Below are 25406 nucleotides of genomic sequence, written 5' to 3'. Positions count from 1 at the left end.
AAGAATCAAATGATATGCAAAAACCCACTCCCTTCATTTAAAATAAATGTTTTAATATGTCATTTTGAAAGAGTTGCACCTACCTAACAAAGACAGGATAGGGGAGCAGATTGCTGAACTCACTGCATTCCACACCACATTTCCATCTAGGTAGGGTCAGACAGGGCTACTGAGTCACGCCCATGTGCTTGTAGCTGTGGGGCCACACAGACTTCAGACAAGAGCCACGCCCAGCTGAACGCTCTCCAGGAGCAGGAGAGGGTGTGGAATCCCTCTTTCTACTTAGCTACTATTGTCAACCGAATGACATGTTTTCCCAAGTTAGGTTTTATACCATATTTTGTTTTATCATTATATTAATGTAACACAAAGAACGTGGATAATCTAATTCATGGCTTGTTACATTAGCGAGATGCTCGTTTTAAGTAATCTGAAGTCATGGAAGCTATTTCATTATACTCTTTTAATCAACAGAGCTTGAATTCTTATCAGTGCATTTTGCATTATGATGGAAGACATTGATTAAGTTGTGCCTAATGGATTATCAGATATTATCTTCTGAGCAATTTGTAAAGAATTAAGTTAATAATTTTCCAATCTTAAGGTCCAGAAAATTTGGTTTCTTTAATAGGGCATGATTTATTACTTGTAAAATGATTAGTTGAGATGGTGAATGGCAATTAAGTTTAGGGAAGTAGCTCAGCCACCTCAGAGAACAAACACACAAGACTGAATACTATCCATGAAAAATGTCTCCCAGTCAGTGTTTTTATTGCTATGAAATAAATGTGCTTCCAGTGAGACAACAGGCAGCCGGCTTTCCAGAAAGACAGTGCTGCTAAAAGCCACCAAGAAACATGTGTGTAACCTGTGAGCATTTAAAAATGACTTATTAGGGCATCTAATGAGGTGATAAATAATATTAAATAGACACAGGCCTCTTCCTGGATTAGTAGAGCAATAGAATCAACTAATCTAATGTGCTTAAAAGAAATAGAAAGAAAACCTAAAGCCCTATTGAAGAAAAAAATCATCAGACTATGCCAGGTAGAATTTCACTTCAGAAGTATTAAAACACTTTTTAATTGTGGCAGAGAAATTTGAAATTTTTAAAATGGGAACTATAATGCATTTCTCAGATCTACAAAGATTCAATCTACTTTTAATGTCAACTATTGCTTTTTTCCCAATTACTTTCTTTCCCCCTTAATCCTGCCTCATTTCTTCTAAAATTATCTCTGTATTATTGCCTCCTGAAAATATAGGAACAATCTTTGTATATGTGCAGAGTTTCTTGTCCTGTTGTTCTTTCTAACTGAATGCTTCGTTATTTCTACCCTCAGTCCACTCTGGCTCATGGCCAGCCTGACAGTTGACTTTGGAATACCTGACCACGGTGACATTAAGGACTGGCCACACTCCCTGTGACCAAGCTCGTGATGGTCAGTGATAGAGTTACGTGGGCTGGGAACAGCTGAGGAAAAGTCAGGAATCCAGACCTTCTGTGACAAGATGAGCCTCTAGGTCTGAGTGGCTCACTGTGGATAGGTCGGTCTTCTGGACAATTCAATGTTCTATTTTCCATCTGCAGAGTGATTACTTACTTTGAGATTTAAATATTCTGTGAAAGTAAAAACTGGTTTTGTTGAAGCTCATGTATCAGTTCTCCATGTGTTTTTGTGTAGTCGGTGCTTATATTGGAGAATTTATTAAAAAAAGAAAAGAGAGTAGATAGAGGAAGTTTCTTCCTGGAAAGTATGACTACTCTGGCAGCGAGTCTGGGCTAAACATCTGAACCACTCTGAGCAGAGACAGCTGCATTTGGGTAAATACATCAAATATACAGAAATATATAAAACTTAATCATGTCATTTATAGTGTGGCTGTTAAGCTGCAAATTGCATTGGAAAGCGTTAAAAAAAATAAGGGAGTCACCTCTACAATCTGCCCACACAGCTCTTTTACATTAAGCTGGAAACTCATTCTGCCTTAGCGTGAAATGGATTGGATGTGGTTGGCGGCCGGCACTTGAGCGTTACTTAGTTCTTACCCATGGCTCGCATAGCTTCGAGGAAGCACCAGCCTGAGATCTGGAGCTGGGGGGAGAACCGGCTTCTGCAGTGCACTGGTAGAAGGGAGACCCCCACCCTGCCTGATGATCTGGAACCTGGGAGAGACCTCAGAGTAGACACTTGGTGTACAGGTAGGTAAGGCATGAGGTCGCCATCCCAATGTAGCACACACACACCCTGGTCACGTGACCTTCTGCCTGAATTTCCAGGCTTAGCATCAGAGTGACGGACTGGCTTTCCTGTTCCCACATGAACAGCCAGGTTAGCTACCTGTAGCGACATTCACATGGCCAGCAGCACAGGACACTCGTCCAATAGCTGTGAATTCTCCCACTAATGTGAGTGTTCTTCTCACACCCTTGACCTCCCTGATCTACTGCCTCTTCTTCCTGCAGCAGAACCAGGTGTGAGGGTCCCTCAAGCAGGAGGAAGCCCAGGCAGTGCAGAGGAAGAGGGGCACCCCTCAGACGTTCCCATCCAGAAACCTGCCAATGAGACACTGCATCTCGGCCGAGTTTGTGACTTTGACAGTTGGGAAAGAGTTGTCTCTCTAGCTGGCAATAAATTCATTTCATGTCTGTGGGACAATGTTTGAAGACCACAACACTAGTATGGGTCTGTAGGTCAAACCTAGCCAACATTTTAGGTCCTATAAGGCTGAATCCACGATTTCACTAAGTGTAAATTTGAAAATTGTTTATTTCCTAATGCAAGGATGTAATAAGTACCAATCTGCCTCTGCTATGACAGGGGCTCACGTTTTGTGGTCTTGTGATTGCCAGGTGCTGTCTGCATGCTGGGAGGTGACAATCCTTTTGTAGCACTCAGGAGACCCATGCTTTTCACTTAACTGACCTGGACTAAGATCCAGGGAGGCTGAGGACAGGCCTGCTTTGGTGCAAACAGGGGTGGGGCAGAAAGAGGCCACTGCTGCTGTACACTATCACCTCCAGGTCATACTCCAAGTGTGACTGGTGCCCCATCCAAAAGTCTTGTGCCACACGGAACCAAGGGCATGCCCTGGGAAATGGGCAATCCAGGCGTGCCCATCAAAACCTGCCGCCGCACGTGTATCTTTTGGGCCAAACTCAGTTCACATGTCTGAGTCCTGAGGATCCGTAGGTTTCCCCACAAAAATTGTGGACTGACTCTGCTTCTGTAAATGCCCACTCCCCTGAAATGTCAGGCCGTGGAGGGCCACCCAGGTGTGCTCTATGAAGTACTCGTGGCAACTGCCCCATGAGTTGGGAAAGAGCCTCCCTTTGTGCCCCACAATCAAGTCAGGGTCCTCGAAGTCTCTGTGGTTCTCCTTGGCCCAGCTGCCAGGACTTCACCACTGACATCCAGTGCCACTGGAACAGAAATGTCCCCAAAGTGCTGAGGCAGACAGTGGGAACAACAACAAAAGCCCCCGACCCGAGCTGCAAACACAAACAGCGCCCACCATGCAGAAATCGCCTTGGCGTGCGGGCCCTTGGTGATTTCATTTGTAAGTAATGTTTTGATTGTCACAGATTATATGTTGCTCTCCTCCCCTGACATTTGTTGTACAGCGGGATTGATTTTTGTGCTCCAGTATGAAAAGGTCACTTTGATCAATGCAGTGTAATTGGCACTAAATTAGGATCATATCAGGTTATTTTGCTATTTAATGATGAAATATTAAAGAAAAGCATGGGTAGATTGCAGGCACTAACATGCACTTTAAACCTGCTGTAATGACGCTTTATTTTCTAAGAAAAATGGAGAGAAAAACAACTAAAGTGCCGAAAATGACTGTGATGTATTGGAAGAGTGGCCCGGAATTATATATTTTCGTTGGAGATAGACTGAAAGCCCCAGACACAAAACACCAAGCCCAGCAGTCAGTCCTGCTCGGCTGCACAGAGAGAAGCCTTATAAGGAAGCCTATTGATGGCCGCGCTCATTACCTGCTAGTTAGAAGTGTTAAGCCTTTTCATTCTGCATATAGTAATTACGTTGAAAAACATTTGTGTGCTCTGCATCCACTTATTAGGCAAACCTCAGCTTTTGAAAATCTGCAACTTGGTTATGGCCCCCTGTTCAAATGCTCTCCTGCTTCCGGAGGGTGTTCCAGGCCCCGCCTGGCCTTCCAGGTTTGCACCTAAAGTAATTATAAACATCGTAAGGAGTGTTAAATACTGAGTGTTATTTTCTCCATTGTAAATAGACGCGTTGCCCCATTATTCTGAAATGTTGTTGAGCAAGAAAAAGCTGCATAAGATTATACTTTTAAATGCAGCTAATGTTGCAGGAAATGTGTGTGGAGCGTGCTGCCGCGAAGCACGTTATCTGCTGCTGCGTGGACTTAGGCGGCAGTAGAAGATGTTAACCTTTTTTAACAGCTAGAAATATGGAACCATGGCTATCGATGAAACAGCTTAGAGTGGGTCTCAGCAGAGCGGAGAAGAAGTGGCCGGGTCGTACCAGAAGTGGCAGAAGGAAGTGACATTCGGGACCCTGGGGCCCGGGCAAAGGGCTCAGGGGCACTCTGCATGGCAGCCTGGGTGCTGAAGGCCACTGCTCAGTTTTCAGGAGCTGGCCAGGCAATAGTTCTGAGTGTCCATTTTTGGCCTGAAGGATAAAGAAGGGCGGGACTGGTAAAGAGAGGGTTTTGCGTGACTGTGGACACCTGCCCCAGGCCAGCCCCGTTTTCTTCTGAAAGGAAATAACAGCCATCATTTCAGGGCTAGTAAGTGCTTTCATTTGTACTAGCATTTGCTGGGGGTTGGACTTTGTCCCCAGCCAAAGTATGCCGAAGTCCTGGTCTCTGTGAGTGTGACCTCCCTCACTTGGAAATAGGGTTCTGCAGGTGGAATTGGGCTGAGGCCCTGTCCTTATAGGAGAAAGCCCAGGGAGTCTTGGACCTACACATGGAGGAGGGTGAGGAGAAGGCCCCAGAAACAGAGGCCGAGGGAGGAGGACGCATCTCCACCTGCACCACCTCCTCCTGAAGGAGCTTCTCCTGGCACCTTGGAGGGAAGGTGGCCCTGCTGACACATTGGTTTTGGGCTTCTGGCCTCCAGAACCGTGAGAAGTCAATCTCTATTGCTTTGAGCTAGCCCCCCCCCCCCCCGTGGCACGTGTAGAGCATCACACATGGATCATAGTCAAAGGAGATAGAACTGTCCCCTTCTCCCAGACCCATCTGGCGTCATCTCTGGTCACTGTCTACATTGATAGGAATTAGAATGGGGGGTGCTACGCATTGCACACGGATGCTGAGAAGTGATGTCTGAGCGTCTCTACACGATTCAGCTCCCATGATTCAGCACCCACTCATGGAAATCTCTGTGCTAGGCGCCTGCTCTTGCTGGCACTGGACGACCTCTTCAAGCTCACACTGAAGCCGACAGAGAGAAGTTTCGCACACCGAGATGCATTCTTGAGGCAGAAGGCTTGACAAAGAAAGCAGGCTGTGCAGGGCACTCCATCCTGACCAGTGGCCCGAGCTTCTTCTAAGACAGGAGCCGTTCTCCATGACAGGGGCCTTGGGCGGGCACCTGAATCTCCAACCCATCTCCCAGAGGCTCCACAGAGCACAGGATCCATCCCACCAACAAAGTGTCTGCCAGCTCGCATGGTTTGGGGCCTTTGGAGACACGACAAGGTTGAGTGGCTGCCCCTAGGTGCTGCACCCATCCCCTGGGCTGGTCGTCCGTGCCCCTAGGTGCCTCACCCATGTGTTCCCCAGAGCACGTACTTCAGGTTACGTGATTGCATGGTGTCCACTCTGCGTCCCCTGCTCGATTTGTACAGTGTGAGCCATTCTAAATAATTCTGAATCCCACAGGACTGCAGACCCTCCACCTTGGGCTTCACCAAGCACAGTGTGTTTGAAGTAGGCCACCATTAACCAGCCCAGGTCTGCTAGGACCAAGATATCATCTGAGTCCTGAAACTTCTTCTAGGCTTGAGAAGAAATAAGAAAGTCTGGGGGGAAGGGAAAGCCAAATCCAGGGACCAAAAACTTTCAAGGAGCAAAGCAGGGATCACTTTAGCAGAGCAAGCCCCTGACAGGTAAGAGTGGCTCTAGCAGCCCGTGGCCACCCTGCCAGCCTGCCCTGTGCTCCTCTAGGCTTGGATACTGCCTTAATTTACTCAGGCCACTAAACCAAATACTTGAGACTGATACTTGATAACTAATAGAAATTTACTTCGCACAGTTCTGGGGGCTGGGAAATCTGAGCTCCAGACTCCCGCGGCCGGGGTGCCTGGCATGGGCCGCTGTGCTCCACAGACACACGCTCAGCCTGCATCCTTACCCGCCAGGGCTGCAGGGCTGCAGAGCCCTCCCTCAGCTCTTTCGGGGGTCAGGAGTTCTCCTGCATGACTTGGTCACCTCCTGGCACCCGCCGTTCACCATCATCACATCAGGGTCAGGCCTCAGCGGGCGGATTTTGAAGGGACCCGGTCAGACCAGAGAAGTCACCAGGCCCTACCTAAACTGACTACTGTGAAGACTGGAAGCTCCAGGGGTCCGAGGGGGAAGAGGTAAGAGCCCCATTCCTTCCCACTGAGCAACCCCCAGCCAGCCAAGACCCAGCGGCCCCCGGGACATGGAGAATCCTACCGCAGCCTGGACAAGAAAACCAGGGCCCTTGGCTTCCCAGAAGATGATCCTGTTCTGGAGAAAGCAGTGTTGTCATCATCTACAAAATCAAATGGTCCTGGGTGGAGAAGTAAGGCGTGCACTGTGGCAGTGCAGCCTCTCACCTCAGCCGGCAACTCACCAGCTCTGCCTTTGCCTTGGACTTGGAAGCTGTCTGAATCCACCAGGAGCCACCACCTGCAGAACAGCCTGATGCCCGTGGGGAGGAGACCCCGAGAGCCTCAGCACAGACACGGACACGGCTGAGCCTCTGCGGTTCCAGAGAGCACTGCCCCACCTGGCTCCTTGGCCTGGAGAAGCCGCACTCCACCTGGCCATTCAGGTCACCATTCCCACTTCCTGAGATGATGCAACCTGACCCATGCTGCCCACCATTTGGTGAATAAGTCCCCCTGTGTGACAAGTCTTGGAAGATCCCGGAGGGCGACAGACATAGGGTTAAACCCAGTTGTCACAAATTACAAACTGTGCCACTGTGGCTGGATTTCTTCAGCACCACCAACTGTGTCCATTTGCAAAAGTAGAAATGGGAACTCCGGCCTCCAAGGAAGCGGCATCCTGTGGATGCCTGGTAGAGACTTCCTGCAGAGATTTACATCTGGATCAGCTTTTCTTCCTTTCTTTCTGTGGCCAGAAGAGGGTGGGTCCCGTCAGTAATAAACTTGTAAAATAATCCTTACAGGGTCTGCGTTACCGTGGCCTGCCGCTGGGCATTCATGAGCGTCGGGCAGGGAGATCTGACATTTTACAATCTTCTGGTCTGCTGGGGATGTGCAGGACGACCTTGCCACAGCTGGGAGCTGCAAAATCAGTACCAGCTGCACACGCACAGCCAGCTCCTTCCCCTTCTCCTGCAGAGGATGGAGGACAAGGCTCCATCCATCCCACCATTCAGGGCTTCATCCCCGACTGTCCACCTGTGCGTTGTCCACTTGTGCATTCAAATCAGCCTCTGTCTCTGTGACCAGAGAGGACAAGGAGGAATCTGGTCCCTGGCCTCCCCAGACCCTGGCAGGTGGAATTCGGAGCCCCCCTCCCTCTCCCTGCCCACACTGGGCTTTCCTTTGCATGCAGGGGTGGGGGGTGTGTGTGGGGGGATCCTTTCCTAAAAACTTCATGTTCATGTCTGTCCTTATCCTCCAAGGAGGGAAATTTGATAAATACAAAAAAGAAAAGAAAAAAAAAAGATACACAAAACAACGTGTTCACTTTCCAACCCATCACCAGCTCCTCCTCCGTGAGTCTGCTGCTAGTGTGAGGGAGGGACTCTGGCCTCCCTTTGGGCATCTTTCCTGGGGTCAGTGTGCTCTTTTCTGAAGTCAGCAAGTTTTGATTTACCGGGCATTTTCTCCCTCTGTCTCTGCTCAGGGTCCAAGTTCTGGGATTATCCAAGGCAGTCGCTCTAACCCCGGCACTTCTGTCCTAAGATCCTGGTGTATAAAGGGACTGTAATACATTTTATTATGGGAAACGCATTTCCTCTAAAACTGGTGTATGTCTGAGATATTGGATCCCTTTATTGTGGGTTTGCCAAGCACCTTCAAAGTTGAAGCAGAAAACTTCAGGGAATTCCAAATGGGTGCTTTGATGTTGGTGGACATGAAGTACAAATAAAGGCACATTATAATTATGGTTATTTAAGGTCTGTCTTCTGAACTCTTACCATTGAAGTTGACCCAGAGTGTGTTATAAACAAATTAGAAACAAACAGGCGATTTTCCAAGTGGAGATTCTGTTTACCTAGTTTATGGTCCATGCACTCTTAGGGTTTTGACTTTTTAATACACATACACACACAAATCATTTTTTAGAAATCATACAGTTTGACCTCTCCAGGGTGTAGTGTTACAAAAACTAGAGTCAACCAGTGACGATTTGATTTCAAAACTAAAATACCTATAAAAATGTATTCTTTAAGTTGAATTATTTTTACAGAAGTGTACTTGTATCAAGAGTTTGCTACACAGAATTTACATATGTAAATTATTATTTAGTTCTGCAGTTTATACTTAAACACTAAAATGAATCTAGTTTAGCCACTTAAAAGAATAATAAACTAGAACACAGATGCACTGAAGAAACTGGCCTATCTAACTGCAAATAGACGGCTGGACCTTGCCCAACCCAGGCAGGTCATTTACGACCACCAGAACTTCTCGAGAAGGAATGCCGGGATTAGATCGAGGATATCAGAGACTCACATGTCACGATTTTTGACTTACAGGAGGAAATGTGGTGATGGAGTCTTAATGCTCCATCGCTGTGACCAAAATACTGGACAAGAATGAGGTAGAGGAGGAAACTTCCTTGGTTCAGGTCCCAGAGGTCTCAGGCCACCGCGGGCTGGCTCAGCTGCCCTGGGCCAAGCTGGGAGCAGACAGAGGGACGTGGGGAAAGACCACCCTTCCAGCCTTCCCCCATGGCCCGGGAGCCCACGCAGCTGTCAGTGGACGGCCTCAAGTGGATGGAACCACTGAAGAGGTCAGCGTTCTCACCATCCCGTCCTTCCTGAAAGCCTGTGACCCTCGCTGCTCTGGGGACCAGGCTTCCAAAATGAGACTTTGGGGGCACATTCTAGATGCAGAGCCTCAACATTGGGCCATACCTGGGGCTGTTCCAGATGTGAGGCCCCCTCTCCCTACACACCCTCTAAGAATTGTCAGAGAAATGTGTGTATTGTAGAAACCGAATCATATCTCACAGAGCATTTCAAAGTTAATACATAAAATGGCAAAAGAAGTCAGACGGGCATATATTGTAACTCAGTTTCCCAGAATAACCACAATGCATATTTCGTTTTATTAAGTAAATTTAATGTATTTTATTACAAGCCTACATGCCACTTAGTTCTTTTAATTTTTAGAAGTGACTTATGTTTATTAGTTAGGATGCACATAATTGTAAAATAGTTCTTCTAGGGTTGTTAAGAAAAACACGCCTGACCCTGTCCCTGCTGCCTCAGCTGCCTCAGCTCTCACGGCTAACCCTGTATCACCTGTCCCCCATCTCCACACCCATTGCTGTCACAGCTGTCACAGCTGGATTCTGGGTCTAGGGTTCTCGGTTCCTCTGCTCAGTTGAACCAGATTTTAGATGGCTACACTTCCAGGCTGCATTATGACCACAAATTATTATGGTGTAAGAGTCATGTCACATTACATTGAACAGTTCAGTATTATATTTCCTTTTGCAAAATCCTTTTAGCCCCCAAAGTCACCCAGGGAAAGGAACTAAAGAGAAATAAATTCCAACTTTTTGAAACTCGACCTTCATAACTTTAACCATGTTTTGGTTTGGGATGCAGTTCTACGAGGTCTCACTGTGATAGGACTGGCATGGCTGGGTCACAGGCCAGCCAGGCCCAGAGCTGCCTTTCCCAGATGCCACAGAAGTGCAGTGGGGGTGCCTGGGCTGTAGCAGCTCCCCTCCACCTCGTGTTTTCGGGGTTTCTGGTTGAACTGCCCTGTCTTGTGATGTCACCAGGCACGCAGCCTGGTCAGGTGACTCTTCTCCTTGACTCACTTCCTATACTTACCACCTGCTGTGATGGGAGTGTTCAAAGTCTACCTCCTTGGCGACTTTCCAGAGTCCGATCTGCTGTCATTGACCCTTTTGCCATGTGAGATGACTGGCCCACACCTCCCAAGCCATCCCCTGCCAGCCCTGGTGGTCACTCCTCTCTCTGCAGCTTTGAGTTGCGTGCTTGTCCGGGAGGGCATCCACATTGCCTGTCCTCTTGCTAAGGAGTGTTGCATCATCATCTACCATATGTGGGAGGAGTTTGGAATGTTTCCCCTTTGGGACAATCAAAACCAAACCTCTGTAAACATGATTGGCAGGTTTGGGGTGAGCTTTCACTGAAGGCAGTGATTTGGCACCTAGGCATGGCGTGGTGGTGCACAATGCAGGCCTGGTGCCTGTTTCCACGTGACTGTGCCGTTGTGTACTCCCCAGCTCTGCAGGGACGGCAAGTCCTCCGTGTCCTCAGCAGACAGTGCGTCCTGCTTTGCCTGGTTCCGATGCACACTCCTCTCAGCTACTGTGGTTTAATTAAATAGCTCAACTCCCCAACAAGGTGGTCCCGCTCAGCTGCAGGTATACTGAGAGTAAGAATTACAGTGGGCACAACCTCGGCCGCCGGATCTCCAGTTCAGGAGTCATTAGTGGGTGGCAGCTGGGCATCTTACCCCTGGCCCATCACCTGATGTCTCTGGAATCTGCAGGTGACTCGTCTCCTCAGACCTCTCATTCACTTTTAACAATCAACTTTAGTTTGATTTTTCACTAATGATTCTTTTTCAATTTCATTGGTTTCTTCTCTTATCTGTAATATTTTTTCTTCCACTTGTTTTTGGTTTATTAAACTCTACTTTCTTTCTTTTTAGTTTCTTATGGCAGAAGCTTGCATTATTGATTTAGGATAATATCAGCATATAATGCTATGAATATTCCTCTGGGTTCTGCTTTAGTTGCAACCCATAGAGTTTGTTTTTTATGTTTTCACTCAGTTCAAAATATTTTCTAAATTTTCTCCACTTTGACCCATGAGCTATTTGGAAATGTATTGTCTCATTTCTAAATATTGAGTCATTTTTAGTTATCTTTCTGTTATTGATAGCTTAATTTTATTATGGTCAGAATAAACTTGTTATAATTTCAATTATGTTTAATTTGCTAAGGTTTGTCTGTGACAGAAAATATGATTTGTCTTGGTGACTGTTCCATATGCATTGAAAATTATATGTATTCTACTGAAGTTGGTTGGAGTGTCCTATAAAAGTTAATCGATGCTGGGGCTGGGGTTGCAACTTAGTGGTAGAGCATTTGCCTAGTGGTAGAGCATTTGCCTAGCATGTGAAAAACCTGGGTTCAATCCTCAGTGCACACAAGCACACACAAAAAATAATAATAATTAAGCCAAATTATTTGATAGTGTTTTTTGATTATCCATATTGATTTCCAAACTGATTTTTCTGTCTACTCCTGTGGATTTAGAAGAGAGGTCTGTTAATATCTCACCAGCTGTATTTGTGGATTTGTTCATTTCTCAATGGTTTCATAAGTTTTTCTTTATGTATTTAAGATGAGTATATTTTTAAGTACATTGAAACTATCACCTTTGATAAAACCTTGCTTTTGCTCGCTATTCTGAAGTCTACTTTTTCTAAATTATTAAAATCATATTGGTTTTCTTTAAAAAAAAAAACAAGTCTCCATGTAGCATATGGCTTCATGGCATATATATGTGTGTGTACGTGTGTGTGTTTGTGTGTGTGTGTATGTGTGTGTGTGTAAAGGGATACCAAATATATATTTAGACGAGGTCTTGCTAAGTTTCCCAGGCTGACTTTAAACTTGCAGTCCTCCTGCCTCGGCTTCCTGAGTTGCTGGGGATTACAGCATGCTCCGTCGCACCCAGCTCTGTCCATTCACTATTTGTTTTTTTTTTTTGGTGGGGATACCAGGGCTTGAACTCAGGGCCACTCAACCCAGGAGCCACATCCCCAGCCTTATTTTGTTTTTTATTTAGAGACAGGGTCTCACTGAGTTGCTTAGCGCCTCACCATTACTGAGCCTGGCTTTGAACTCACGATTCTCCTTGTCTCAGCTCCTGAGCCGCTGGGATTACAAAGACGTGCACCACCACGCCTGGCCACTTACTTTTTAAAATTGTTCCCTTTAGATATACATGACAGTACAGAGCATTTTTACATATTATACATACATGAAGAGTAACTTATTCTAATTAACATCATTGTACACACAGGGTGTACAACTTAACTCTAGTTCCTGTTTTTGCAGTCATACATGTTGTGGAGTTTCACAGCTCGTGTATTCATACGTAAACATAGGAAAGTTAGGATATGTGGATGCTGACACACAGTGAGGGGTAGGGAGAACAGAAGTACTTTGGATTAGACAAAGGGGAAGGAAGGGAAGGAGGATGGTATTAGGGAAGACAGTAGAATGAAGTGGATATAACTTTCCTATGTGAGTTTATAATACATGACCAGTGAAATTCCATCCACTTACTTTTATTATTTAAAAGTGACTATTATTTTTGAAGGAGGTTTATTAATAGCATAGAGTTGGATTTTTTTAAATCCAGTATGGCAATTTACAAACTCAGCTGGTCTGCTTAAATGTTTTCCATTTACACTGATTACTCGTATGTTTGTGTTTAAATCTATTTTTATTATCCTTGTCTTCTCTGCTTTCTTTCTCCTCCTCCGTTTCTGCCTCCCTTTGTGCCTTATGAAGGTGTGTAGTTTAGTCTATTAATATGTCTATTGAGTTATTGATAAACTCACTTTGAATGCTTCACACAGAGTGAAGTTTCTCAGCATTTATCAAGAAACTGCACAAGGGCCACGGTGTTTTGGGAAAGATTGTTTAGTTTGACTTACTGTCAATGGAACATACTTCATGCAAAAGTTTCCATTGCGCCCAAAGCAATGATTTCATGGAATAATAATGAATTTTGTTTTCCTTTAGAAAGAACATTTTTTTCAAGTTCTAAATGATATACTAAAATATATGATACATTTGTTGTGTTATTATGAAGGTACATGAATGAAGATAGGCAATAATCTACTATTTGTGGGGAAGCTTGTTATTTAGACCTGTTTGGACCTTGGAGGAACATTCATAAGTGTGAAGCCAGCTGCTGGTTTCTGCTGGTTGTCACGGAGAGGGGGGTCCTTCTAGGTCCTCCCTGCTGCCTGGCCTTTGGTGTGGATGGCAGCTGACCTTTGTCAAGTGCTTTTTCTTTAATTGATGTGATTATATGACTTTTCTTCTTTTGCCTACTTTTAAGTACATTTCCATAAAATGCTTTTATGAATGATTATTGATCATAAAAGATCATTAAAGAATATTCCATGTTCCACTAGCCTTGCATATCAAAAAAAAGTCCCACTTCACTTTGTATGTATTTTTTTCCTTTTTGAAATTTAGGTGTTGAATTCAGCTTGCTGATACCTAGATGAGAAATTTTCACCTAAATTCTTGAGAGATTTTTTTTCCTGTAACATTTTAAACTTGACTGATATTAGAGTAATGCTAGCCTCATAATGAGTTAAACATTCTTCCCTCTTAATGAAATTTTAGGAAGGTATCAGGTAAACAGGTATAATTTCCATAAATATTTGATAAAGTTCTCCAGTGAAGCCGTCTGGGACTGGAGACATGTTTTCCAGGAACTTTTAAACTGTGACTCTGATTTCTGAGTGATTCTCAGGCTAGGTGCAGCGGCTCTGTCTCTGCGGCTCCCTGACAGGCCACCTTGCTGAGAGGCGCCTTGAGTGGCCCAGCTGACTTTGCAGCTTGCTGTTTTCCCTTCCACAGCTCTAGGGCTTCGGCTCTGTGTCTTTCCAGGCTGGATGCCTGGGGTACACATAAGAACTGCTGTGTCTTTGCAAAGCCTCCGGAAATTTCTTTTTTTCCCCAAGTCTACTTTAGCAGATCCTGATATAGTCACTTTTCCTTCTTTTTACAATTAATATTTGTTTAGTAGCTTTTTTTCTATTATTTCCCTTTAGTCTACCAATATCATTGCATTTGAAGTAAGTTTATTATACAGTGATGTCACCTGATCCATAATTTTGCTTTCAACCATAGTCTGAAAATATTAAATGGAAAATTCAGGAATGAAGAATCTGCCAGTACTAAACTGTATGCTCCTACAAACAGCATGCTGAGCTCTCACACCATCTTGTGCCATCCTGCTTCACCGGCTCCAGACATGCACCATCCCTCTGTCTAGAGTGTCCGTGATGCATACCCCACCTGCCTGCCAGTCACTTAGCAACTGGACTATTGCTGTACTGTAGCACTTGTATTTAAGTAGCCCTAAGTTTATTGAATTATGTTCCCAAAGCTCAAAACCAGTGATACTGCATTTGGACATCCCAAAGGGAGATCATGAAATGCTCCTTTAAGCAAAGAAGTAAAAGTTATCAACTTAATGTGAAAAGGAACAAAATCATGCTGAAGCTGCTAAGATCTAAGTATAATAAGATATTTTGAGAGACCACATTCACAAGATATTTATTATAGTAAGTTGCAAAAATGTTCTACTTTAGTACTAGTTATTGCTGTTAATCATTTACTGTGCCTAATTTATAACCTTTGTTATAGGTACATATGTGTGGGGAAAAGCAAAGCATGTGTAGGTTCAGTGCTATCCATGGTTTCAGGCCTTCACGGGGGCCTGAGAACCTATCCCCTGAGAATTAGGAAGAACCACCATAAACAGCACATTTTGGGGTCATGTATTTTTGCTAATATCTGGCTTTCCATTGAACACTTGTATTTAAGGTAGTGATTATAGTTCAGTGCTGAAGTCTGCCTATTATTATGTTTTCTTATTACTTCCTGCTCCTGTTTCTCTTCTTCACATTTGTTCTTTACCCCACATCTTTGCCTTCCTGTGGGTTACTTGAGCATTCGTTTCTATTTAGTCCGTGTCTGTGGGTCCCCCTATCTGTTCAACGTTCCTGGTGAGTCCACTTTCTGCTGGGTGGTCTACTGAGTGAGCACTCGCCCGCCGAGCCACGTGCCCGCCCAAGGGGAGACAGCTCATGCACGGGACGCAGCACAGCTACTGACTCCACAGACACCCCAAGAGGACGGCCCTGCCTGCTGGCTCCTGTCACCTGAGTTCAGCCATGGCCGACTGCACTCTGGGCATCTCACCGTGGTTCCCGCTGCTGGCCTGTGTGGGACTCTCTTGGCTGGTGCCCTGCTCCTGTTGTGTCCTGGACACTTCCCGTGGGCCTGGCTGACGGGGGATCCTGTCTACATCTTCCAGCTTCTTAGGAAACAGCCTGCTTAGGATTGGCACACAGGTCCTGGCTTGCTTTGTGGTTGGTGGTCCCAGTGCTCGGGGTCTTTGCTGATTTATTTTCTGGTGCTGCAGAGGCTCACATGGTAGGCCCTGGGTTGTCTTACCAATGCAAGGGCGCACTAGAGAAAGGGGCTCTGAGGGGCTGTGTGCTGGGAGAGGTCCTCCTGCTATGAAGGTCGTAGGTCAGCCTGGGGTGAGCATATCCTGCTGCCCTCTAGGTGCCCCAGGCCCTAGGGTTCTTGGAGTGCCGATGATGGAGGGAATGAGGAGGCCAGCTAGCACGGCGTGTGCACGTGTGATGCCGGCGCTCGTCATTGCTGTGCATGCACGTGTGTGCACCCACCCTGAGTCTGTGTGTCTGTGTAGCTAGTAGCCTGCACCTGTGCTTGTATGCTTGCATGTGCTCATGTGGGCGGGACTTTGTGGTGGCTGGGTCTCTCTCTCCACGTGTTGTGATACCTGGTGGTGTGCCCCTCAGCAGATGACTTCCTTTTTCCTGACTTCCTCTCTGTGTCCACTGTGGCGTCCAGTACAGCCTCTGGTCCCTGGGGCTCCATCCTCCACTAAGGCCAAGCTCCAGGATGCATCCAGACAGGGGCTTTGCTGCTCTCACTCAGTGCAGAGGGATGTGGGGAGCCGGAGAAGGGAAGGAGCCCCATGTGCCCCTTGCCGCGCAGCCCCCCAGCACAGGGCCTGTCCCACCTACCCTGTTCCTTGGCTGTGTCTGTGCAGCAGCACCAGTGCTCTTGCTGTCTGCCTTTGGGTCTTGCAGTGCTGAGTTCTGAGCCCAGGGCCCCAACATGCCAGGAGAGCACCCCACAACTGAGCGGTAGCCTCAGCCTCAGTTTACAATTCTAACTATTGCTTCAGGCCATACAGGGGAACTGGGCACAGGAAGGAGTGCAGAAGCTCATGCCCGGTCCTGGTCCTGGTCACCTGGACACAGTGAATGGGCACGCACTCTTGTGTTGCTTTGTGTGACACCATGCGGCCTAACGCCTGCACGGAGCTCCACACCAGAGCTGTTCTAGAATGTACTAGACAACCATGCTTGGTTTGCCATTTACAGCAATTTCAAATTTCCCCTGTCTTTGAGATAAACATCTGAACAGTCCCTGTCGGGTAAATCATTTCTATCTTAGGTAATGATCCTGGCGCTTCCCAAGTGACTCATGCCTTCCGGTGCTTTCTGTCAGCAGAAAACCACTCCTGGACTTGGGCTCTGCTTTCACTCTCCCTGCACATACGGAGGGGACTGAGGCACATGGAGATTAAGAACAAGGACCGTGTTCTTGGCTCCTTGGTCTTGAAGCCAGGAGTCAGGCCCAGAAGCCCAACTGCCACCTCTGGCACTTCCAGCGAGCACTCTCCACCGGAACTCTCAGGTCATTTTTCATTTTCCCGCTCTTAAGACAGATTGGCTGGGTCGTGTGGGCGGAGCCAAAAGAGTCCCCCAATGAGCAGCTCCGTGGTCTGAAAGGGCGGGGAAACAGCCCAATGAGCGTCACCACAGAGGAGCCAATCAGCTGGAAGTTTGCTAGGGCCCCGGTGAGCCAATCAGCTGGAAGTTTGCTAGGGCCCATGGTGAGCCAATCAGCTGGAAGTTTGCTGGGGCCGCTGCGGCTCTCAACGTCAGTTCGTCCCCAGAACAGACATGGCCGTTCCTGAAGCCAGGCAAGTGCTGGGGGCGCTTTTCTGAGTCAAAGTCCACAGATGGTTCAGGATTTAGTGTAAGAACTAAGTTCAAAAGAACTAAGTACAAATACAGCTCCCCTCTCCTCTGCTCTCCTCATGGTTTTTATTTTCCATGGGGTGTTCCCTGCAGCCTCATCCTCTGTTGTTGATGTCAGTAATTCCCAAATCTTACATTGATAAAGTATCAACCAAACACTGCGCATGCCTTGGGCCTGCTCCAGGAGCTGTGGGGAACCAAGCAGCCCGGGGAACGAGTCTCGTGTCGGGCCTGGTGTGCAGGGTGCAGGGGAGAAGGTGAGCCCTGCGCAGGTCCCCTGTATGGCCTAGTGTGCAGGGTGCGGTGGAGAAGGTGAGCCCTGCGCAGGTCCAGTGACGGGCCTGGTGTGCAGGGTGCGGTGGAGAAGGTGAGCCCGGGGAACGAGTCCCGTGTCCGGCCTGGTGTGCAGGGTGCAGGGGAGAAGGTGAGCCCTGCGCAGGTTCCGTGTATGGCCTAGTATGCAGGGTTCGGTGGAGAAGGTGAGCCCCCAATGTAGGTCCCGTGTCGGGCCTGATGTGCAGAGTGCGGTGGAGAAGGTGAGCCCGGCGCAGGTCCAGTGTCTGGCGTGGTGTGCAGGGTGCGGTGGAAAAGGAGCCTGGCGCATGTCCCGTGTCTGGCCTAGTGTGCAGGGTGTGGTGGAGAAAGTGAGCCTGGTGAAGGTCCCGTGTCCAGCCTGGTGTGCAGGGTGCAGGGGAGAAGGTGAGCCCTGCGCAGGTCCCGTGTATGGCCTGGTGTGCAGGGTGCGGTGGAGAAAGTGAGCCTGGTGAAGGTCCCGTGTCCAGCCTGGTGTGCAGGGTGCAGGGGAGAAGGTGAGCCCTGCGCAGGTCCCGTGTATGGCCTGGTGTGCAGGGTGCGGTGGAGAAAGTGAGCCTGGTGAAGGTCCCGTGTCCAGCCTGGTGTGCAGGGTGCAGGGGAGAAGGTGAGTCCCCGATGCAGGTCCCGTGTCTGGCCTAGTGTGCAGGGTGCGGTGGAGAAGGTGAGCCCTGCACAGGTCCCGTGTCCGGCCTGGTGTGCAGGGTGCAGGGGAGAAGGTGAGCCCCCAATGCAGGTCCTGTGTATGGCCTAGTGTTCAGGGTGTGGTGGAGAAGGTGAGCCTGGTGAAGGTCCCGTGTATGGCCTGGTGTGCAGGGTGCAGAGGAGAAGGTGAGCCCTGCACAGGTCCCGTGTCTGGCCTAGTGTGCAGGGTGCGGTGGAGAAGGTGAGCCCTGCACAGGTCCCGTGTCCGGCCTGGTGTGCAGGGTGCAGAGGAGAAGGTGAGCCCCCAATGCAGGTCCTGTGTATGGCCTAGTGTGCAGGGTGCAGGGGAGAAGGTGAGCCCCCAGTGTAGGTCCTGTGTATGGCCTAGTGTTCAGGGTGTGGTGGAGAAAGTGAGCCTGGTGAAGGTCCCGTGTATGGCCTAGTGTGCAGGGTGTGGTGGAGAAGGTGAACCCCGCGCAGGTCCCGTGTATGGCCTAGTGTGCAGGGTGCAGTGGAGAAAGTGAGCCTGGTGCAGGTGCGGCCGTGGCTGCCTGCCTCTCCAGGACCACCACAGGCACTCGCCCCTTCAGAGGTGGCAAGGTCACAGCCTGGGATCCCATCTTTTCACCTTCCTGGTTATGGGGAGCCATGTTTATGGACGTTGTGAAAGTCACACAATTCATCATGTAAACGCTGTCACCCGCTGGGTTGATTTCTGCCTGGTACTTTTATGAGTGAGGCTGAGGGCATGGGCCCGGCCTCCATCCTGTGCTTCAGCAGCACGACATCTGCAGAGCTCCTGGCTCCCACCCACCCGCAGAACATGGAGACAGAAGGCTGGAACAAGGACAGGTGGGAGAGCGGGGGCTACGGAGGAGGTCGGGGAGGGAGTGGGCTCAGAGTAGCACCCAGACACAGGTGGAGAAGGGGGAGTCTGGCCTAGAGTGTGACGCTGACCCCTGTACCCCTTAGGCTTCCCCAGGAAGAGAAGAGGGAAGGGGCAAGCCCGGAGCAGCTTCCCCCCATGGCCTGTCCATGGCAAGGCCACAGCTGTGGACATAGTGTGCTCATGGGGAGAGTCGCCTGCCAGGCACAGGCCTTGTTTATCAGGTGAAATGATGGCGTCTCAAACCTTCCGGGAAGAATCCCTGAGGATGAAAGATGGTGCCAACGTTAACGGGGGACTCCACATTAATTTTCACACTAAAATCAAATTTTGGTCAGGAAAGACTTAACAGAAATGTCAGTAATGAATGAGACGTTCAAGATGAGTCTGCTATCAATCAACAAAAGTCAACGCTAATTGCAAAGTAAGTGAGAAGCAAATTGAAAGATAATTCCAAAAGGAAAAATTCCTCAAAAGACTAGCAATGGAACAGTCACATGACTCCGCCGTCCCGTTCCTCTTCCTTGGTATTTATCCAGAGCAGGAAAATCAACATGCTGTAATGATACACGCATACCAATGTTCACTGCAGCACAATCCATGACAGCCAAGTGTGGAATGGGCCTCGGTGCCCATGGAGAGACCAGTGGATGAGGAAGCTGTGGTGCAAATGCACGTGGAGTTCTACTCCCCCATGAAGAAGAATGGGATTATGTCACTTGCTAGAAAACAGATGGAACCAGAGACTCAGAAAGCCAAGAACTGAACGTTTTCTCTCAGGTGTGGAAACCAGAGAGAAAAAAGTAATGAAAAGAGATCTCACAGAAACAGAAGGAAGAGCAGCGGAGTAGAAGTCGGAGACCCAGGGAGAGAGGAGGGGAGAGTGGGAAGAACTGGCAGTGGGTGTGACTAAGTGGTGCCAGGTGTGGGTGAATAGGCCACAGCACGCTCCAGTGTCACACACACTACAATGTCATTAGAAAATATATTAATAAATAGGAAGAGGAGTTGGACTAGAGGGGGATCAGGAGGAAGGAGAGGGAAGTGAGGGGGTGGTGCTGGGGACTGGAATGGAAGAAAACGTCATATGCATTTACAAATATGTCGAAAGGAACCCACTATTAAGAATTGCTACAATGCATCAAAAACAAAAATAAGTGACCAGCACAATATGGAAAGATGTCCCACTTCACCATAAAGAACTACAAATAAAAGTGACCCTTGGATTTTGCTTGTTCTTTGTTATCCTGGAAGAAAAGACAAAAACAAAAGCCTGATGACCTCTGTCGAGCCTGTGGGAACGTGGTGGCCAGACACGTGGTTCTGGGTGACTGACGACGCAGCAAGAGGATCAAAATCCAACCAAGGCCTTTCAGCAGTCCAGCCAGACTCGGCTGTGGTGATGTGAGCACAATGATGCTCATTGCCACATTATTTATATTAGGCGAAATTGGAATCGACCTCGGTGTTCGTGGACAGAAGCCTGGAAAAGAATCAGAAAGCAGCCACATCATGCGGCTATTAACAAGAGGGATGTCCGTTCCCATGCGCAGAGTCCGGGACAGCCTCAGCACCCAGAGCAGGCTGCAGAGGGTCTGCTGTCCACTCTCAAGGAGAAGCACAAAACCAGACTCTGTGCAGGGCCTTCTGCTTTAGCAAAGAAGAAAACGGGGGCTCCCTTGATAATTGTGTGCTCCACCACGTTCCTAATGCTACTGGCCAAGCCCTGGTAGTTATGAGGGAGAAGTTCACCACGTTTCCTTATTTTGGTGACATTTCTTGCTTTTTCCTAGTTCTTAAATATACAGTTTTTTCCCTATTGAAAGTATGAAAACAATATGACATTCAGGTAATTCACCTGGAGTTGGAATAATAACTGAAAACTACATTCCAACTTCAGGCAACCACTATTTTGACATGTTAATTACAACTTCAGTGCTCACCTTCCTATTTGCATGGAATTATAGTCTTTTGTTTCATAAAATCTGCTATTTTTCTAGTGGAATATTAAACTCACATAGTATCATAATAAAACTTGAAAAATTAGATACGTTTGCTGGGATGCAAATATTTCACAAGCCAAAGTGAAATGATAACCTGAAAATCAGGTCTTTAAGTGGGCCCGAGGGTGGGACAAGAGCGTGCACAAGGTCCCTGCTGGTCTCCACCTCCCCTGTCACAGCGAGACAGCTGGGACGCATATTTATAGATTTACTTGTGCAAACAGAGAAGCATGCCACTCTTCTCATGCAGCAAACCTTATTTCCGATACAAATTTGAAAATCTGTGAAGCATGATAATATTAACTGTAGGATCTATCACCTCCCGTAAAGTGGGAGGAGGAGCCGTGGGCTAACGGGCTCTAATGATGGCTCTGGACTCCTGCTCCCGCGATGACGGGGGAAGATTTATACCCACGCTCCAGGCATAATTAGACACCCACAAACCCGCCTGACCCTGCAGCGGTGAAGAGCCCTCTGCTTTTTGTCTCAGCAGATGAATCAATACTCGCACGTCCTACCACTGTGGAGTGAAATTGAGGAAATGAAAATCGGATAATTTTGCTCCCAGTGCAGTCTAGACAGACGAGAGCGTGTTGGGCTCTGACAGGAAGATCCATTTCCAGTTTCTCAAAATGCTGGTGTCGATTTTGAAACTTCTCCGATTATTGATTTTCAGTTTTGTTAAAAAGGATGCTTTATTAGGAATATTAGTCCCAGCCATCACGCGGGCTGCTCCTGGTCCCTGTAGGTGAACAGGGGTTCTGGTGTGGACTCGGGGTGGGTTTAGATGGTGGTCCTTTTGCACAGCACCTTCTGACCCACGAGCTCCTTGCTACCATTGCTGTACTCCCACCTCCTGGGAGAGAAGCCAGCATCACCCAGGAGCCTGCACCAGCAGCCCACTGTCAGCCTGGGGCGGGTGGTTGGGTTATTCACTTCTCCTAATTACTTTAGAATCTGTTGGCTCACATTTTGTAGGGTGTGTTCTGTTTCACCACATATAAGTGACCCTGGAGCTCAAAAGATTTCTGATTTTAATGTCCTCAGAACACACAAATTTTATTGATGCAAATTTTCTTTTGCATTGCCAGGGATGGAGCCCAGGGCTTGTGCTTGCTGAACAGGCACGCTACCACAGGGCCACACCTGCCACTACGTCCAGGAGACAGCCCTCGTTGGACTCACCCTGGCCAAGCTCCCGGAAGGGCTGCAGCTTCTGAGCCCCTGGCAAGTTCCAGGCCTACTCTCATTGTCCCTTCCCTCAGCCCTTGGGGCTCTGGGCCTTTCCTCCACAAGCATTAAGATATCCTCCTTGCTTACTTCTGCCCTTTCCCTGAACTGCACATTCTTTATTTTTAGGGGGGAGTTAATTTAATATTTTAACTAAGACATAACATCTGTGCATATTCATGGACCCATTAGGATAAGGGGGACAAGAACACACTGTGTAGTGATCCCATCGAGGTAAGAGCATGTACATCTCCTCAGACACCAGCCTTTTCTGTGTTCTAATTGGTTTGCTCCTTGATAGAAGAGGCATTTTGATTCTTTAAGGTCCCTGGGATTCACAAGGTGTCTATTGCCGAGGAGAAGCTCGACTCCCTCTGTCAGGGAGAGTACCCGTCCCTCCAATCTCAGCATGAGGAACTCAGCTTGCAGAACGCACTTGGATCACTACCAAATTGCATTTGTTCTTTTTGATCCTGAGAAATAAAATATTTCAGGATCACGTGACTTTTGAGTAGTCAGCTAAACGTGGTTGTTGGGGAGAGTTTTGTGTTGGTCATAATTTTATGTTCGGCTCTTCAGGATAAGGCAAGGTTGTGCCAACAGATAACACTGTTAATAAGGGAACTGAGGGCACAAGGCAAGGTGTTTCTCCTGTCCAATTCTCCAGTGTCACTTCCTAGTAGGTGGCCAAGTCTATAAACTCATTTCCTGGAGGTCTAGCTTACCCTTAATATACGATTTCACACAGAATGTTGTGGGAGGTATCCTTGAGAAGAAAGGTGTGTGCAGCCCACCATCTTCCACTGCTTTTTAAAGGGGATACGACTTTGGTTTCTGCACAAGTCTGTGTGGAATATGGACCACAAAGCAACTGCATTTGTACATCCCTGAAAATGGAGTTGTATTTGCATACAAATTAATGAGACCTCCAGCAGCACACTGCCCACGCACCCGGAAGCACTAGGAATGACCCATTTTGTGCTGTGTCTTTCCACCAAGGGTCTGCAACAGCTCAGGCTCTGGATGGTGTGTGCAAGATGGAGCAGGATGTCACATGCGGATCATTTCCATCAGGATCTTCCTGAAATCATAGTGTGGTTTGATGCCTTTGAGAAATGCACTTGCTGCAAGCTGTTGTGAATTTATGTTAATTAAAACTCTAAACCTTGCTCCTTTAATCACATCTATTTATTTACCTAATGCTGTGACGAGTGAGGATGCTTTCTCTCAAGTCCCTGAGGTGAGCCAACATGTAACTAATCCTCGTTTTTGTTTTGTTTTCTAATTTTCCATGCTGCTGCCCCCAAGGACTTCTAAGTCGAGGCACACTGTGGCATGTACGTGGCACTTGAAAGGCAGGCTGAGCGCTCCTCCCTCCCTCAGAGGCACAGGAGGGGCCTGGTCCCGAGACAGATGAGGCAGAGCCCCCTCCTCACCTGCAAGCCAGGACGCTTCCACCGGCTGGAGAATTACTTGAGTGACGTTTTCAATGTGTTTCCATTCCTCGTTTTATAAAATAAGGCTATTCCTGCAATCTGTTCTTATTGTGTCTTCCCAAACATCAAAAGTTCTGAAGAGCCCCGTGGTTAAGAGGTACATTTGCATGAGGGTCACATTCCTTCAGCAGATTGCTCTCTGGCAGCTCAAAACACCATTGTATTTTTGCCTTTGTCTTCCACGCGTTATTTCAGTATTAGACACTAGCTGAGGGAACAGGAGGGGGATCTTCCCGAGGACACCTGGCACTAAACAAGGGAAATGGTGATAAGAAAGTTGTGGTCTCATGTTGTGGAAAGTTTTGATTTTGGAAACCCCTCAGTAGAAATTTCCAATCTGGGACCAGGCACTTTGCTCGTGTACTCTGGGTGCCCACATAATGAAAGGAGAATTGTAGACCTCTGTGTGTTCAGCTGTCCTTCTAGTCCCCCCGCCCAAGTCCCTGGGACACCAGGTGTGTGCTCTGCCATTGGCTCCAGGCTGCATTTGACCCCAGGGGTCTGGAGCAGTGTCCTCCTCCTTGTGGTCTTCTGAGATGACGGGAGCACGTTGCCTCCGTGCAGATACGCAGACCTTGATGGAGGAAAGGGACAAGGCCCAAGGAGGGAGCCTGCAACCCTGGGAGGAGGTGGCTCCCTGGGACCCAGCCAGTCTGCCACAGGCAGAGCACTGCAAGCCCTGTGTTGGCTGGCCTTTCTGTACACTAGAGGAGGGGACAAAGGTGCCCTCCTCTCCAGACCACGCACCTTCCTTGTGGAAAGGAAGCTCTCGCCGGTCTTGGACAGGTGGCCTGGCGGTGTCATTCCTGCACTTTATCATCCTTGCAGTAACTTTTATCTCAGGAAACATGCACCACATGAGCCTCCTAGGTCCGACAGACGCCTGCAAGGAACTCGCTTCCTGAGAACAGGGGCACCAGCCGATGGCTCAGTCTGTCCTGCCTGTGGCTTCCGAGTTCCAACCTCCACACTTTCCTAAGGAAACACACATGCTGATTTTAAAACATATGACGTGTTTCCTCTTCAACAGTTGAACTACTGACATTTTGATTAAAATGCGGTTTATGTTTCTAAGTGTTCATGAAGATGGACTGCATGATCCTCATCGTCCCTGTCGAAGCCCGTCTCGGCACACTCCACAAGCAGTACCTTACTGCAGAGGTTGCTCCTGCCTCCGCCCAGGTGATCTGCAGGTCTGACCACCTTCCTGTCTCCAAAACTTGGCTGATGCAGGGACCAGAAGTTTCCTTGAGTGATTTTAACATAGCAGACTGTACTGACTCAAAGTGTTGAATAAATAGCATTTCCTTCATAACATCCCTAATTACACAATTGCAAAATAGTCCATAATAGCTCTTTTCGGACTATGGAGTAAATAATATGCATTTCTAAAAGTCCATGATTATGTAATTATGTGATAGTCTGTAATCAAGGACTATTGGGTAAATATATAATGGGGGAGTTTTTAAAAATCTATCATAAAGTACTTTTAAAAATGTGACTGCAATAAAAGAAGAAAATAGGAACCTCAGCTCCTGAAAGCCATACT

This window comes from Ictidomys tridecemlineatus, chromosome 13 (assembly GCF_052094955.1).
Source record: "Ictidomys tridecemlineatus isolate mIctTri1 chromosome 13, mIctTri1.hap1, whole genome shotgun sequence".
NCBI classification, from domain to species: domain Eukaryota; kingdom Metazoa; phylum Chordata; class Mammalia; order Rodentia; family Sciuridae; genus Ictidomys; species Ictidomys tridecemlineatus.
This window is presented reverse-complemented; position numbering follows the sequence as displayed.